The sequence below is a fragment of the Ovis canadensis genome, chromosome 3 (genome assembly GCF_042477335.2).
Source record: "Ovis canadensis isolate MfBH-ARS-UI-01 breed Bighorn chromosome 3, ARS-UI_OviCan_v2, whole genome shotgun sequence".
NCBI lineage: Eukaryota > Metazoa > Chordata > Mammalia > Artiodactyla > Bovidae > Ovis > Ovis canadensis.
Window position 1 is genome coordinate 142160224 of NC_091247.1, and position 16168 is coordinate 142176391.

General features: G+C 44.2%; 1 protein-coding gene across 3 annotated transcripts in view; it reads left to right on the forward strand.

Annotated features, from left to right (window-relative positions):
* The first annotated feature begins 14374 nt into the window (after positions 1 to 14374).
* NCKAP5L (NCK associated protein 5 like) overlaps positions 14375 to 16168 on the forward strand; it is a 30726-nt gene continuing 28932 nt past the window's right edge. For 2 of the 3 annotated variants that reach the window (XM_069580797.1, XM_069580799.1), the window contains exon 1: positions 14447 to 14524. The gene's annotated coding sequence lies outside the window, so the exon portion shown is untranslated. Of the gene's footprint in view, positions 14525 to 16168 lie in introns of all 3 variants that reach the window. The other variant, XM_069580800.1, reaches the window with a different exon arrangement.

Genomic DNA, 16168 nt, shown 5'->3' on the forward strand with positions numbered 1-16168 from the left:
GTTTTAGCTATACATTCTGTGTGCATTCTGTGGCATTAGATACATCCACAATGAGGAAACTTTAACAAGTACCCCATATGATTCTGAGGCAAGTTGACACAGACCATACTGTGATGCTTGGGGTTCCTTAGTGTCCATCCAGGCCTCTTCTACACATTTTTCCTGGGGTGATTTCCTCTGTTCCAATACCTTTAACAACTGCCTACATGCTGACAACCCCCAATAGTTATAAGCCCCACCTCCACAGTTCCAGATTAATATTTCCCTGTTTTGTAGTCACATTCCCCTGATGGCTCTGACAGTAAAGAATCTGCCTGCAATGCAGGAGACCTGGGTTCAGTCTCTGGGTCAGGAAGATCCCCTGGAGAAGGGAATGGCAACTCACTTCAGTATTCTTGCCTGGAGAATTCCACAGAGGAGCCTGGTAGGCTACAGTCCATGGGGTAACAAAGAGTCGGACATGTCTGAGTAACTAACACTTTTCCCTAGACAGTTACCTGGCACCTCAAATCCAACATATCCCCAAAGCAAACTCATACCCTTATTCCAAACCTAATCCTATCTCAGTTGTTGGCATCCACTCGTTGTTCAAGCTACAAATTTCAGTTAATTCTCCTCATTTATACTTCCCACACTGAAATACAGCCCAGTAAATTCTACCAATAATGTGTAAGTCCCACTAATTCCATCCATGTGGCTGGTGCCTACCAAAGGTTTCCAGGTACATCTTCAGTGGTTTCCAGGTACTTAGAGTCTTGTCCATTATCCAGTGCCTAATGACTACTGTTCAGTAAGGTAGCTGCTTGCTATTTAAATTAAATAAAATGAAATAAAATTTAAAGTTCAGCTCCTGAGTTCTGCTAGCCACATTTCAGGTGTTCAGTGGCCATCTGTGACTCGTGACTAGATTATTGGACAGCACAGATGTAGAACATTCCCATTGTTGCAGGAAGTTGTATAGGACAGTGCTAGTCTTCATGCCTTTCCTCCACGCATCAGCCATACTGAACTGAACTTCATAGCACAAACTCCTGCTTGCCTTTGCTGTCCCCACTCTTCCACTTTGCAATGTGGTTCAACAGTTTGTCTTAAAAGATGGCTCAGATGTTACATTTTCTCAAATCTTCCCCAACTACTATAGTACTTACATTTGTTACTATATTCTAGTGAGGACTTTGCATGGAAGCCTCTATTACAGTGTTTACCTCATCATACTATAATTGTTTTGATGCCTCTTCCTCACCACCAGGAGACTGAGCTCCTCAAGCTCAACTTATTTTTGTATATCTAGGCCTAACTCAATGTCTGACACATGGGAGGCACCCAGGAATTACTTGTTGAATGAAGATATGAGTGGACAAAAGAGAAATACACCAGAATTCAAGTACTGAGAAGAAAAGGGAGACCTATGAATGAGCAAAAGACTATCCAGGATACTGTAAAAATGGGGAAACTAGAAAGTTGAGAGGAAAATATGCTTAGCCTTTGGCATGGATTTTTAGGTAATGTTTCCCAAATATATATTTGAGATAAGATGTTCATTCCAACGCCTTTATTGATAGTTTGGAGGAGAGGAGCATAGAATCACATAGAATTATTGAGATTTCAGTTCATTTCAGTTCAGTCACTCAGTTGTGTCTGACTCTTTGCGACCCCATGAATTGCAGCACACCAGGCCTCCCTGTCCATCACCAACTCCCAGAGTTCACTCAAACTCATGACCATTGAGTCAGTGATGCCATCCAGCCATCTCATCCTCTGTCATCCCCTTCTCCTCCTGCCCCCAATCCCTCCCAGCATCAGAGTCTTTTCCAGTGAGTCAATTCTTCGCATGAGGTGGCCAAAGTACTGGAGTTTCAGCTTTAGCATCATTCCTTCCAAAGAAAACCCAGGACTGATCTCCTTTAGAATGGACTGGTTGGATCTCCTTGCAGTCCAAGGGACTCTCAAGAGTCTTCTCCAACATCACAGTTCAAAAGCATCAATTCTTCGGTGCTCAGCTTTCTTCACAGTCCAACTCTCACATCCATGCATGACCACTGGAAAAACCATAGCCTTGATTAGATGGACCTTTGTTGGCAAAGTCATGTCTCTGCTTTTCAATATGCTATCTAGGTTGGTCATAACTTTTCTTCCAAGGAGTAAGCGTCTTTTAATTTTGAGTAGTAAATTCCCAAAATAGGTGGATGTAATAGGGGATAAGATCCTAGGTTTGAGGGCTGCTAATAGTTTTTGAGTGAGGAAAATAGGAACAACCAAAAGAGGTCTGGTTAGAAACAGGAAAAAAGAGAAAACAGGAAAAGATAATAAGCACCATATGCCAGACAACACAATTTTTAAAATCCTGAACCCTATGGGAGAAATACTATTATTATCCTCATTTTGCAGATGTGGGAACTGAAGCACACACAGGTTGACTGAAGTCACACAGGTGACTCCCAAGGTCACACACCTTGTAAGCAGCAGAGCTGGACTTTGAACCTAGGCAGTGTAGTTTCGGTGGAGAAGGCAATGGCAACCCACTCCAGTGTTCTTGCCTGGAGAATCCCAGGGATGGGGGAGCCTGGTGGGCTGCCGTCTATGGGGTCGCACAGAGTCGGACATGACTGAAGCGACTTAGCAGCAGCAGCAGCAGTGTAGTTGTGGAGACTGGGCCTTGGCTACTATGCCTTGAAATGTCAGAGAAAAGACTGAAAAGAGATTTAAAAAAAAACAGTGTAAAAAAGCATATGCTTTGGAATTACTATGCTGCTTCAAATTACGTGTTCAGACCTGGGAATAAGAGACCCAGCCAGGCCACTCTTAGCTATGCCTGATGTTCTTAGAATTTCCCTTAGAGAAATCAATCAGGCCTAATTCTATGTTTAATACCTAGTAGCAGCCCTGCTGCTGCCGCCTTCCAGTTAAATAAGTGCATTTTGCAAACATAGACACCCTGATAGGTCTCCGTAAGTGCTAACTACCCTCACTGTACTCTTGACTTGCCAGCATCTAAAACCTTTCCCTGAATTTCTGAAACTCCCAATCTTCCCTCTAGCTTTGACTTCTGGATAGGACCTCCAAAAAGTGGACTTCATGCTCAGGAAGTAAGGATTCCAAGGCTTACTCCAGGATGTATTAAAATCCCGAGGTAAGATCCTTCTCAGCAATCTGGCATCGAGTGTGGCCTAGAAATAGTGCAGTAGAAAGAACATCAGGTTTGGAATGAGGCTCTGCCAGTAACTCATGGTATGGCCACCCTATTCAATTCATTTAACCTCTCTGAGCCTCAGTTTACTCATCTGTACAACTGAAATAACAAGACCTTTTTCCTATACTCAGATGAGCTAAACAATATGAAAGTAATTGGCAGAATATGGTTATGGTTAAACCAAAGTGCTGTTACCTTCTAAGCATGCTACGGATCACAACCATGCCTATTAGATCAAAGGCTTATGAGAAAAACATCTCATCTCTAGAAAACATGCATCTTACTACTTTGAATAATATTTTTTTTAAGATGAGGAATAATAGGAGTATAGCTTCAGCTTACAGAATATTTTATAGGAAGCAATGCTGGGAGGGAGTGATTGTTATGATGGTCACAGAGTGATAGCAGTGATTACAGATGTGAGTTTACCTACTTCTCTGCTGATCTTAATTTAAGAACACTTTGCAACCTTGTGACCCTGCTGATGCTCTCTCCCTTCACCAAAGCAAGGTGAAGAAATATATATGGGGCTGTGGCAGGCTGCATGTTGGTCCTCTGAAATGTCCACATTATGTCCCATAATCCCTGGGACCTGTGGATGCTACCTTCCATAGCAAAAGGAACTTTGTAGATGTGTACAGATGTGCTGAGTAAGAATCTTGATGAAGGATTTTGAGATCAAGAGATTAATCCTGATTATCAGAGTTGGCCCTCAATGTAATCACAAGTGTCCTTATACAAGGGAAGCAAAGGGAGATTTGACCACAGTAGGTGGAATGACAGAAGCAAGAAGTCCAGGTGATATAAGGAAGGGCTGGGAGCCAAGAAAAGAAGTTAGAAAAGGCAAGGAAGTGGATTCTCCCCAGAAGCCTCCAGAAGGAATGCTGCCCTGCCAATACCTTGATTTTAGACTTCTGATCTCCAGAACTGTAAGAGAATAAATTTGTGTTGTTCTAAACCACTGAGTTTGCAATGACTTGTTAAAGCGTCTGCCTGCAATGCGGGAGGCCTGGGTTCAATCCCTGGATCGGGAAGATCCCCTGGAGAAGGAAATGGCAACCCACTCCAGTATTCTTGCCTGGAGAATCCCATGGACGGAGGAGCTTGGTGGGCTACAGTCCACGGGTCACAAAGAGTCAGACACGACTGAGCAACTTCCCTTCACTTCAGGAAACTAATACAGGGATTCTGACTAGTGAGACTAGGCTACAAGCCAAGCGGCACCTGTCCCAAATAATTCCTGATGGCAGGAAATGGCCCAGTGACCAAAGGAACAGCCTGGGGTTCCATCAACATGGGTAACTGAGGAATCTCCAGTCACTGAAAGCTTTGGAAGATGCTTCAGCATCTGAACCTGACCTCCTAACATTTCTATAGGCTATAGGTCAGCAGTTACCTGACCTCTGGGGAGGAACTGATGTGTTTGAAATCTGTAGCAGTTAGTTTCAAAAGAGATGTGTAAATAGTGCTTATAATAATGAGGTCCCAGTACCAAGAGGGTAATGATTGTGTAATGGCCTAGGAGAGCCTTTGGAGATGGTAAGATTATCTTTGGCTTCAAGAAAAGATCATCTTTATTTATCCTCAAAATAGCCTAATTTAGGAACCAAGACCAAACATGACAAGAGACTAATTGAGGAATAAGAATGAAGAGTGGTCCTGGACAGACTTTAAAAATATGTGTCTGTAATCCAGTATATTCAAAAATTAGCATTTCAACATGCAGTCAATATAAATAAACATTATTAATGATATGTGTTATTTTCAATACTGCCTTCAAACTCTAGTGTGTATTTTATACTTATAGCTCATCTCAGTCTGGACTAGCCACATTTCAGATGCTTATTAGCCACATGTGGCTAATACTACACATTTATGGCAAATCAAAAAGTAATTTATCAAGTTCCTTCCATATACCCAGCATGCTTTTAGCTGCTATGGCAGGGTGGGCGGGGGGTGGAAATCAGTTAAACCAGCAGTCCCCAACTTTTTTGGTACCAGGAACTGATTTTGTGGAAGACAATTTTTCCATGGATGAGGGTGGGGGTGGGGTGATGGCTTCAGGATGATTTAAGTGCATTACATTCATTGTGCACTTTATTTCTATTTTGTGGCAATCTCAGGATATTCCACCTTGACTCTAGGCTTAGGGTTCAGGCTCCTATGAGAATCTAATATTGCCAGCGATCTGACAGGAGGTGGCGCTCAGATGGTAATGTGAGTGATGAGGAGCAGCTGTAAATACAGATGAAGCTTGGCTTGCTCACCTGCTGCTCACTTCCTGCTCTGCAGCCCAGTTCCTAACAGATCTCTGACAGGTTCCTTGTCTGTGGCCCAGGGGTTGTAGACTCCTGAGTTAAACAAACCCAGGCTCCTAAAGATTAGATTTCTTTTAGCAACTATGTTAAAGTTGAGGGAGATAAAAGAGAGGCTCATACACAGTAGCATGTGATCAGGTGAGCTTCAGAAAAGGAAAAATCATCATAACAGTAAGTTTTGCATCCACAGAGTTAACCAAACACGGATTAAATGTATCTGGGGGGAAAACTACAGAAATTTTCAAAAAGCGAAATTTGAATATACATTATATTTACAATTGTTTTTTAGCATTTATACCATATTAGGTATGACATGTAATCTAGGGATGATTTAAAGTATAATGGAGGATATACATAGGTTACATGCAAACACTACAACATTTTACATGAGGGACTTGAGCATCCATGGATTTTGGTATCAGTTGGAGTCTCGGAACCAATCCCCCAGGGCTACTAAGGGACAGAACTGTGTAGCTTTTGCAATGGTAACAAGAGGACAAAGAGCATGCACTATAAGCTAAGTAAATTAATCTCTCTGAAAGGGTACACAGAAATGGATGTTTTATTCACTGAGAACAGACTGGCTGGTCTGGAATGGAGATGTCATTCTGAGCAGTAGTGAGAAATAACAATGCTCTTTGCCATTTAAGTAGATTCTGGATGAAATATTTAAAGTAAAAAGAAACCATAAGCATACTAGAGAAAAAAGGTAATTTTAAAAAATTGGAGTACTTTCTAAACACAAGACTCCAAAAGTCATAGAGAAAAAGATTGATAAATTTGACTACCTAAGGCAAAGGGGGAAAAAAAATCCAATAAAGTCACAAGACAAACTCCCAACTAGGAAAACTTCGCAATACATGTGACAAAGGGCAAATTTCATTATAATACAACCAACTCTTATACATCTATTAGAAAAAGACATGCACAGAAGAAGGTAACAGCAGATAAACACCTGAAAATTTGTTTAACCTCACTCCTTGTTAACTACTGCAAATAAAAACTGAAAGAATATTTTCATCACTTATAGCAATATTCACAAAATTTTTAAACAGTGATGGTGAGGATTTGGAAAAGTATTTTCATACCTTATTAGTGGGAATATAAATTAGCATAACCAATCTGAAAGGCAATTTGTCAGTATTTATCCAAAATGTTTACTGAACATACCTAGAAATTCCACTGCTAGGAATTTATCCTGTGAATATACTCACGAAAGTATGTCAGGATTTGTATACAATATCATCCATTACAGTCAGTTGATAAAAGTGAAAAGCTGGAAACAACGTAAATGTCCATCAGCAGGAAATAGCATGGCCCAGCCACAAATGGATTCCTATGCACTTGTTTAAAGAACAAGGTAGGGACTCCCTGGTGGTCCAGTGGGTAAGACTGTGCTCCCAATGCAGGCAGGCCAGATTTAGTCCCTGGTCAGGGAACTAGATCCCACATGCCACAACTAAACGTTCACAACTGAAACGGATTCCATGTGCTGCAATTAAACCGTGGCCCAGCCAAATAAATACTTTTTAAAAAGAAGAAGTTAGATCCATATATGCTAATATTGAAAGGTCTCCAAGATATTTTAAGTACAAGAAGAAAGGTACAGAACAATTTGAATGGTAAGATCCCATTTTTTTACCTTTTAAAAAGACTATACACACAGAAGGTAATACAATATTTAAAAGTGAAAAATGAAAGAATTCATTTTTAAAAGTATAAGTGTATTTAATCATATCAAAGAATCAACCAAAAGTTCAAATGCCTCATTTTGGGATGTAGGGAATGCAGCAAATAATTGCTTCTGTATTGTTTGATTTTTTTAAACTGTATGTACTTAGTGCTTTTAAAAAATAATTAATTTTAAATATTTCTGAAAATTAAGAAGCAGAGTCTTTCTAAAAATAATTCTCTCTCATCCCCCACTGTCCCACTCACCTGTCTATCTAACTTTTCCCTCACAGCATAGCCAAAATTCTTGAGAGAGTTTTAAATACCTCTTTTCTCCATCCCTTACTTCGTACATCTTTCTCAACCCTTCAAAATTTGATTCTGTCAAAGTCACCAACCACATGTGGCTAAAGTCAGCGGGTAAGTCTAAATCCTGATCTGGGCTGACATCAATCTCAGGAACTATTTAGTCATTTTTTTGGAAACCTTTTGGGCTCTGGTGACAGCACTTAGCCAACTGTCTTCCTCCATTTCTGCAGACCCCTCTCTACTGTTCCTAATGATTCTGTCCCAGTTTCCTGTCTTTCTTTGCATGATCTCCTCCACTCTATGGCTTTAGTTATTGCCTATGTTCTGATGACTCACCATGTCTTATCTGTAGTCCAGACATCTCTCCTGAGCTTCAGAAGTATTTAACATCACCATGCATCAGTACTTCCCAGCATTTCCTACATAATGGCACATGCAGAAAATGATGGTGTTTTTGTGGCAGTCCACCTTACCAAGACTGTGCTGTCAGAGGGAGCTTGTGCTGCTTTGAGAGTTGAGAAGATCAATACACAGCACACCAGGAACCTTTTCCTGAGGCACAATGGTAGGGAAGCTCTGACCTCTTGGCTAGACATTTCCACTTGGATATCTCCCAGGCATTTCAATGTGAACATGTTTGGAAGTGAACATATCCTCTCCCAAAGCTGCTCTTCTACAGGTGTTTTTGATGTTTCACTGAGTGGTCCAGCGGTCTTGGCTTAGTGCTCTGCTTCCCTCCTCTTCCAATCCTAAGATCTGCTGACTTTAGTACTATTTATTTTAAGTCACCTCTCCATCACCCCTATCATTTTCCTAGTCTAGAACCCATAGTTTCTAATTTTTCCCAAATACCACAAAAACTTTCTATCTGATCTCCCTTACTTCAGTCTTGCTCTTTCTAATCTGTTCACACTGTAACCACAGTGATCTTTTTCTTTTTTTTCCTTTTTTACTCTTTTTACACGTGTTCCCAATCCTGAACCCCTCTCCCACCTCCCTCCCCATACCATCTCTCTGGGTCATCCCAGTGCACCAGCCCCAAGCATCCTGTATCCTGCATCGAACCTAGACTTTTTAAAATACGGTTTTAATTATGACCCTCCTCCCATCCTGGTTAATACCATTCAAAGGTTCTGCATTGTTTTTACGATAAAGCATGATTGCCCCACTAATTAATTAACTTTTCAATCTCATCACTTATCATATCTCACATGAATTCCTTATTAGGTAGCTAATACTACATGCACAGTGCCTGTGATATGGTAAAGATTCAATATGAATTTTTGAATGATGAAAATGAGGTTCAAGTACCTGAGCAGATCCATCATATCTGTGCCAAGTAGACGCTTTCAAAGCACATACTGGCAATGCTGTCAAAACCCAAAGAACATGTTCTATGTAAAATTAAGCAGCACTAGCCCTGATGCTGGGAGGGATTGGGGGCAGGAGGAGAAGGGGACGACAGAGGATGAGATGGTTGGATGGCATCACGGACTCAATGGACGTTGAGTCTGAGTGAACTCCGGGAGTTGGTGATGGACAGGGAGGCCTGGCGTGCTGCAATTCATGGGGTTGCAAAGAGTCGGACGTGACTGAGCGACTGAACTGAACTGAACTGAACTGACTGAGCACAGATCTATTCCTATTCAGCAAATGAACCAAATAATAGCCTTTTCCCAGCTCCTTTCTTCCTCTTACTGAGCAGGAAAGACATAACAAAGTCAGAGTCAGGTTACCAACCCAACTGTCTCCTTAGGTCAGGAATTCTAAACGGGTCAGTTCACCAACAAGTGTATTTTGCATTGTTGAACTTAGCTGTTTGATATTGGAATACATTCTTAAATAAATGTGCATCATTTTAATGCACATTTCTTGCTCTATGTTTTTTTGCTAATGACTTATTACTTGCTGTGTATTTTATATTTATTTTAGACTAGGGAAATAATGTTAGACAAAAAGCAATTGGAGTGATCTTCTTATGCAAATTCAAAATGGGTCATAAAGTAATGGAGACAACTCACAACATCAACAACACATTTGGCCCAGGAACTGCTAACAAATGTACAGTGCGGTGGAGGTCCAAGAAGTTTTGCAAAGGAGATGAGAGCCTTGAAGATGAAGATCTCAGTGGCCAGCCATTGGAAGCTGACAACAACCAATTGAGAGGATCATGAAAGCGGATCCTTTTACAACTACACAAGGAGTTGCCTAAGAATTCGAGGTAGACCGTTCTATGGTCATTCAGCATTTGAAGCAAATTGGAAAGGTGAAGAATCTCGATAAGCGGGTGCCTCATGAGCTGACCACAAATTTTAAAAAAATCATCATTCTGAAGTGTCGTCTTCTCTTATCCTATGCAATGACAATGAACCATTTCTCCATCGGATTATGATGTGAGATGAAATTGGATTTTATATGACAACCGACAACAACCAGCTCAGTGGCTGGACCGAGAAGCTTCAAGGCACTTCCCAAAGCAAAACTTGCACCCCAAAAAGTCATGGTTATTCTCTGGTGGTCTGCTCCTGATCTAATCCACTACAACTTTCTGAATTCCAGCGAAACCATTATATCTGAGAAGTATGCTCAGCAAATCGATGAGATGCTCGAAAAGCTGCAACGCCTGCAGCTGGCATTGGTTGACAGAAGGGGCCCGATTCTTCTCCCAACAACACTCAACTGCACATTGCACAATTAACATTCACTTCAAAAGTTGAATGAATTGGGCTACAAAGTTTTGCCTCCTCCACCATACTCACCTGACCTCTCAACAACCAACTACCACTTCTTCAAGCATCTTGACAACTTTCTGCTGGGAAAATGCTTCCACAACCAGCAGGAGGCAGAAAATGCTTTTCAAGAGTTCATCTAACCCAAAGCATGGATTTTTACGCTATAGGAATAAACAAACTTATTTCTCACTGGTAAAAATGTGTTGATTGTAATGGTTTCTATTTTGATTAATAAAGATGTGTTTGAGCCTAGTTATAATGATTTAAAATTCATGGTCCAAAACAGCAATTACTTTTCCATCAACCTAATAACACAGTAACCAAATGGCTACAATGCCAAACTGAGGAATGAAGATGGCCTAACACCAAATGAATGACCACATAGTATTGAAGTAGAGAACCCCATTCAATGTACTGATGTGAACAGTGAGGGCATGGTTCTCTGAGATGCCACCTACCAGTCATTCATCAGCCCTATATGCACAGTTAGACCATGCCACCAAACTCATGTATTACCCACAGCTTGCAGCAACCAGAAACCTAAGAGGCCTAGCTTGTTTTGTAACATGGATAACTCAAGTAAAGAACAACTAATGGGACTTCCCTGGCACTACAGTGGATAAGAATCCACCTGCCAATGCAGGGAACTCAGATTTGATCCCTGGTCTGTAAAGATTCCACATGCTTTGGAGCAGCTGAGCTCATGTGCCACAATTATGGAGCCTGCACTCTAGAACCTGCGAGCTCCAAGTACTGAAGCCCCTACACCTGGGAGCCTGTGCTCTGCAACAAGAGAAGCCAACTCAGTGAAAAGCCCACACATCAGAAGGAAGAGCAGCCCACATTCGCCATAACTAGAGACAGCCCATGCACAGGAATAAAGACCCATTGCAGCCAGAAACAAAGAAAGAACAATTTATGATCAGAAAACCAATGTTGGGACTTCAGTATAATTTTTAATAAGTGAATAATGCCATTAAGAAATTAATGTATATTAAGCCTCATCAAAGACAGAAAGCACGGAGCAATTGTAGCTATACTTCTTTCACCTCCTGTCAGTGAAGATAAAGGTCTGTGAACAATAGAGAATCTGCCAAACTCTGTATGTCTAAAGTGTGCAAAAGCCTTTAAGTTAAGGAAAATAGGTACTTGTTCTGACAAGTGCAGATATTCTGGCTGTGTTTATTAAACAAGGGTAAACATCTGAATGTAAAGTAAAAAATCATCTAGATGGCTTGTTTGCTTCCAAAATTTAGCTGTTTGGAAACATCCAAAAATAGTTAGAAATGCCTGGCAGACTCTTAAGGTTTTTTCACGTGACTTTGGAATGCAACAGATTTGTGGACTTTTACTGGACTTTTAAACCTTTTCAGGAAACCATCATGTCTCATATTTGTTGAAAACCCAGGACTAGAACATTAATTCATATTCAATAAATGTTAAATGACTGAATGAGTAAGAATGCTGAAGGATTCCAAGGATGCCACTATCTATCATAAGAAATAAGGTGAGTTCTCTCAAAATGAAAATACATTGACAAAAAGATATGTACAAGAATATTTAGAGCACCTTTATTCACAATGGCCCCAAAATGGAAACACTCAAATATCCATCAACTGGAGAATGGATAAACAAATTATGATATAGTCATGCAATGGACTATTACTCAGCAATATAAAAGATTACACATGGCTGAATGGCAAAAACATAATTAAGCTACAGAACACAGACACAAAAGAGTACGTACTAAATGATTCTACTTATGTAATATTCAAGAACAGACAACGATGGTGATAAAATTCAGGAAGTTGCAGGGGGTGGGTGTTGGTAGGTACAGGGTAATTGACTGCAGGTGGATGAACAAATTCTTTGGTGGGTTCAGGTGGGTTACATAGGTGACTATGTTATTGTTGAAATTCACCAAACAAAACACCTGAGATCTGTGAATATTATTGTACGTTAAGGATGAAAGTGAAAGAGGAGAGTGAAAAAGTTGGCTTAAAGCTCAACATTCAGAAAACGAAGATCATGGCATCTGGTCCCATCACTTCATGGCAAATAGATGGGGAAACAGGGGAAACAGTGTCAGACTTTATTTTGGGGGGCTCCAAAATCACTGCAGCAGTTGATGATTACAGCCATGAAATTAAAAGATGCTTACTCCTTGGAAGGAAAGTTATGACCAACCTAGACACCATATTAAAAAGCAGAGACATCACTTTGTCAACAAAGGTCTGTCTAGTCAAGGCTGTGGTTTTTCCAGTGGTCATGTATGGATGTGAGAGTTGGACTGTGAAGAAAGCTGAGCGCCAAAGAATTGATGCTTTTGAACTGTGGTGCTGGAGAAGACTCTTGCGAGTCCCTTGGACTTCAAGGAGATCCAACCAGTCCATCCTAAAGGAGACCAGTCCTGGGTGTTCACTGGAAGAACTGATGCTGAGGCTGAAACTCCAATACCTTGGCCACCTCATGCGAAGAGTTGACTCACTGGAAAAGACCCTGATGTTGGGATGGACTGGGAGCAGGAGGAGAAGGGACAACAGAGGATGAGATGGCTGAATGGCATCACCGACTCAATGCACATGAGTTTGAGTGAACTCCGGGAGTTGGTGATGGACAGGGAGGCCTGGCGTGCTGCGATTCATGGGGTCACAGAGTCAGACACGACTGAGCAACTGAACTGAACTGAACTGAAGGATAAATCTGTTTTTAAAATTGTTTTAAAGCAAAGGTGAGATCTGATGGGAGTAACCACCATCTTATTGTCTAGGCTCCAATAATCACTATCCTCAGGCACTCTTTTCATCAAGCTACCTCTACACTCAAGAATCCAAAATGACTTATTACTTGTCCTGTCAAATCCATATCTTTATTATCTCCTCCATACAAAACTTCCTCCATTAACTTCTCCCACTTCCCACCCTACCACTGGTATCTGCTCACTGTCCCATGCAGATAATTTGCTTTTTCCTACCTGAATCTCCTTGTGTCCTTACCTGGTACTCAAGTTCTCTCTGCCCTTCAAATTAGAGCCTCCTTCAGAGTGGAATTCTTGGTTAATTCTAGTCCATTTGAGCACCCTATGTTCCCTCAACTCTTATGTTCATTTATTGGTTAATATGGTATATGCTGCTGCCAAGTCACTTCAGTCGTGTCCGACTCTGTGCGACCCCATAGACGGCAGCCCACCAGGCTCCCCCCTCCCTGGGATTCTCTAGGCAAGAACACTGGAGTGGGAATATACCCCAATTTTAATAAAATGTGCAGAGACTGTGGCTAGGGATCCCTTTGTATTTCTCTGCTGAATCCACATCAGAACCAGCATCAACGGGCCAGCTTACATGGTATCCAGACAAGGGCAAGTAGCTGTTTAACCAAGGACCAATGAGAATCGTAAAGAAGGGAGCTCTGAGGCCCTTCAGGGGCCTAGGTGGGCTGTTGGCCTTTCCTCTTTCAAGCAAACAGTTCAACAAGGAAGGATCTGGTCCCCACTGAGACAGCAAGTGGCTGAGAACAAGGTTGTATTCTTTTTCTGCTCAGCCTTCCCTCTTTAACTAGTGAGGAAAAGACCAGCACTGCTCTGAGCGGGGCAGAGCCAGTTTCCAGAGCTCAGATTTCCATAGTGCTAAAAGGACCTGATCCGGAAGGAATAAAAGGGTGGCGGGAGCATTTAAGGCCAAGCAGGCACTCAAGCCTCTTCCCTTAGATTTCCACCCAACACGTATGCAGGAAAGCGAATTACAAACACCGACGCTCACAACCAGATATACACGTGCACGCCCAGCCCTACAGAAGCAGACGCGCATGTCCGCTAACCCGCGTGGACCTACTTAGTTTTCTCTGCTATAGATGCCTCCCATTCCACCACCGCTCGGCCCAGCCTGGCTTCTCCTATCCTGGCACTGGGGAGGTTTACCAGCCCCGACCCTGCCAGGTCTGAGAAGACTGTTTCTCTATCCGGGGGGTGGCGGGGTGGGGGCGGGAATGGCTTGTAAGGGAGGTCCTTTCCTCCAGGGCGGAAGCAGCGCGCTCTAGCCGGGCGGACTTAGCTCTTGTCCTGGGAACATCTGGAGGGGGCTGGGAGGGGGGCTGGGAGGGGCGCGCATCCAGGGTGAACGTGGATTGGCTACGCGGGAGGGGGAGGCGGGGTCTGAGCGAGGGGCGGGGTTCACTGGCCCCTTTAAAGCCTTGACATCAAGAGGCGGCCCCAGCACCCCCCCCTTTTCTCTGCCCCCCGCCCCAGAGCCGCGGCCATGGACCCGGCGGATCAGGCCTGCCCTGGCCCAGCTCAGCACCTGATTTTGGTGAGTTCTGGGCCCACCTGCAATTTAAAGGGCGGCGAGTGAAGGGTCTGTAAGCCCCGGGCCGAGGGTGGGAGGTATGGAGGGTAAGACTCTCGTGGCAGCCTTGGGTCGGAGAGGGCGGCGCAGCTTCCTGCCGGACCTCGCTGCCGTCCCCTCTCGCTCGCCGCACTCACCCCGGGGGGACCAGCCGCGACTCTGTCCACCCCCACCCCACGCCCTCCCGCCCCCCGCGCCATCCTCGCGCACACTCCGTGGCCCCGGAAGGGAAACTTTGCAGAGAGGGGGATGTTCCGGGGGGCCGGTCTCCCTCCCCCTTTAAAAGCTCTGACCTTGCCCCAGCTGCGCACCCCACCCCCCCACCAGCATCCCACCGCCCGGGTGCCGCTTAGCGGTGCCAGGTTGTTCCTGGGGGGAGACTCCCCAAAGCGCAGGCGCGGAGAGGAGCCTCGGGCTCCTCTTCTCACTCCTTGCAGTCCCAGTGGCCTGGGGCGGTGGGGCGTGGGGGAGGTGGGGAGAGGCGGAGAGCTCGGGGTCTCCCGGAACGACTCTTCGGTGGCTTTGAGGGGCTGCGGAAAGGAGAAAGGGAGCTGGGCAGGCTGAACACTAAAGAGGCTGAGGAAGGGAGAAGGGCTGGGCAGGGAGTGGAGCCAGGGCAGCGCCTGCAGGAAAGGCTCTCTGGGTCCTGGCTGCGGTGCCAGAAGAATGCAGAGAATTTATCTGTGCCCGACACTCCCCTGGCCTAGACTGACTAGAAGAGCGACTGTCTGAACCCCAGTCTCGGTCTCCTGATCCTGGGCCCGAGGCCCCGCGGTCTCTCCGGCCCTGGCGCTGCCCCAAGGGCACGGAGGACCCTTATCTCCCACAGGCCTAGTTTTCCAGGTGTCTCAGCGCTATCCACTAGCCTATCCAGCTGCTACTTCTTAAACGCCGGCCTTCCTGAGAAGCCAGGGGTCTTAGGCTGCTGCTTTGCCTGGCTGTAAAGGCAGAGCTTCTATTCCCTTCTTACCACTGCTCTCCCTCCCCCCACGGGTCCTGCTTAAGCACAATTGTCCGCCCGGGATAGCAGTGGAAACAGATGCCTGGAACACGTGTGGTCCTAGAGGAGGGGTAGCGAAGGGTCAGAGTCTGACGACTCAGTGGACAGTGTGTGTGCTCCGTAGGTCAGTGATGTCCGATTCTTTTCGACCCCATGGGCTGCAGCCCGCCAGGCTCCTCTGTCCCTGGGCACTCCCCAGGCAAGAATACTGGAGTGGGTTGCCATGCTCTTCTCCAGGGGATCTCCCCAACCCAGGTCTCCCCGATTGCACGCGGTGGACGGTACTTTGGGGGAAATGAACCTAACCCAGTTGCCCTGTTGCAGACCCTCTCTTGCAAGACATGCCAGATGACTGGGAGACTCCTTGTCTTTCAAGAAAGGAGATAACACAATTCACTTCTCATATTGGGTCCCTGTCCTTCTGAAAACAACCTGGGGTTTTTGGTTTCTTACCTCAGAGAAACACTTGCATCCCTGTTTGGGGAGATATTCCTATGTAGTTCAACTTTGTTTTCAGTCTGTGGTCTGTGCATGAGGTGGTATGAGCCCTCCAGCTTCTCTCCAGGTCAGGCCTTTGGAGGATGGTGAGAACCTGAAGGGGGAGATGG